Below are 2,079 nucleotides of genomic sequence, written 5' to 3'. Positions count from 1 at the left end.
GGTCTTCTGCGTGACAAGCAGAGATACTGTCCACTATACTAACGAGGAGTGCATCTGAAAATTGTCTGGCAGCCTCAACTTCGGTCTTAAGAGGAAGTATGCACTTGAACTGCGTCCATTTGGGCGGATACTCACTCCAAGCCGAGTTTGTTCTATCCTCCACTCCCTGGCTGAAAACCACAACCTCCTACATGCAGGTGCTGATTTAGACTGTTCCATAGTGATGATGGTCAATGCCTGATGAATCTGTTAGTTCAAGACCTTCTCCAAAGTACTTCTGCAAAGACAAAAGGGCAATACCAGTGGTGGATTGAGCCAAGGTTTCTTTAGTGTAGCGGTGGTATCACGATCGCCTAACATAGGAAAGGTCCTCAGTTTGAAACTGGGCATAAACACTGTCCATTTGTCCTGCCTTCTCTGCAGCGGTGGCTCTTCTTGCAACTGGTCAATAAAAGGACAGCTCTTCCAGGCTGCGCATTAGGCCACTAATGAAGCCATCCGATTGGCATCATCTGAGAGATGTCCTCCTGCATGCATTCGTTGGATTCAGCACTTCTTTGACAACATTGTCACAATTTTGCTAAGTGACAGAAGTGTGACAATCTGGACTCATGTTTTTAGCAACAGTCTGTTCAGGACCTGTAGTTTCAGTAGTAAAATAGCGTTAATCAGCATGAGTTGTGTTGCATAGGACAGGAGAAGCCAAGGAGAATGAAAAGTTTGTAGTTGCCATTTGAAAAGAAGCTCCCCGTCAGGGAATCGAACCCTGGTCTTCTGCGTGACAAGCAGAGATACTGTCCACTATACTAACGAGGAGTGTATCTGAAAATTGTCTGGCATCCTCAACTTCGGTCTTAAGAGGAAGTATGCACTTGAACTGCGTCCATTTGGGCGGATACTCACTCCAGGCCGAGTTTGATCTATCCTCCACTCCCTGGCTGAAAACCACGACCTCATACATGCAGGTGCTGATTTAGACTATTCCACAGTGATGATGGTCAATGCCTGATGAATCTTTTAGTTCAAGACCTTCTCCAAAGTACTTCTGCAAAGACAAAAGGGCAATACCAGTGGTGGATTGAGCCGAGATTTCTTTAGTGTCGCGGTGGTATCACGTTCGCCTAACGTAGGAAAGGTCCATAGTTTGAAACTAGGCGGAAACACTGTCCATTTGTCCTGCCTTCTCTGCAGCGGGTAATCTTCTTGCAACTGGTCAATAAAAAACAGCTCTTCCAGGCTGCGCATAAGGCCACTGATGAAGCCAACCGATTGGCATCATCTGAGAGATGTCCTCCTGCATGCATTCGTTTGATTCAGCACTTCTTTGACAACATTGTCACAGTTTTGCTAAGTGATAGAAGTGTGACAATCTGGAGTCTTGCTTTTAGCAACAGTCTGTTCAGGACCTGTAGTTTCAGTAGTAAAATAGTGTTAATCAGCATGAGTTGTGTTGCATAGGACAGGAGAAGCCAAGGTGAGTGAACAGTTTGTGGTTGCCTTTTGAAAAGACGCTCCTCGTCAGGGAATCGAACCCTGGTCTTCTGCGTGACAAGCAGAGATACTGTCCACTATACTAACGAGGAGTGCATCTGAAAATTGTCTGGCAGCCTCAACTTCGGTCTTAACAGGAAGTATGGACTTGAACTGTGTCCATTTGGGCGGATACTCACTCCAGGCCGAGTTTGTTCTATCCTCCACTCCCTGGCTGAAAACCACGACCTCATACATGCAGGTGCTTATTTAGACTGTTCCATAGTGACGATGGTCAATGCCTGATGAATCTGTTAGTTCAAGACCTTCTCCAAAGTACTTCTGCAAAGACAAAAGGGCAATACCAGTGGTGGATTGAGCCGAGGTTTCTTTAGTGTAGCGGTGGTATCACGTTCGCCTAACATAGGAAAGGTCCCCAGTGTGAAACTGGGCGGAAACACTGTCCATTTGACCTGCTTTCTCTGGAGCGGGGAATCTTCTTGCAACTGGTCAATAAAAAGACAGCTCTTCCAGGCTGCGCATAAGGCCACTAATGAAGCCAACCGATTGGCATCATCTGAGAGATGTCCTCCTGCATGCATTCGTTTG

General features: G+C 46.4%; 1 non-coding gene across 1 annotated transcript; it reads right to left on the bottom strand.

Annotated features, from left to right (window-relative positions):
• Window positions 1-1,511: 1,511 nt before the first annotated feature.
• Window positions 1,512-1,583, bottom strand: trnad-guc (transfer RNA aspartic acid (anticodon GUC)). The gene has a single exon. It is a non-coding gene; the product is annotated as a tRNA-Asp (tRNA).
• Between the last annotated feature and the right edge of the window lie 496 nt (window positions 1,584-2,079).

Source organism: Gasterosteus aculeatus, chromosome 2 (genome assembly GCF_964276395.1).
Source record: "Gasterosteus aculeatus chromosome 2, fGasAcu3.hap1.1, whole genome shotgun sequence".
NCBI classification, from domain to species: domain Eukaryota; kingdom Metazoa; phylum Chordata; class Actinopteri; order Perciformes; family Gasterosteidae; genus Gasterosteus; species Gasterosteus aculeatus.
Note: the sequence above shows the minus strand (reverse complement) of the source record. Positions and strands in the feature narration are given on the sequence as shown.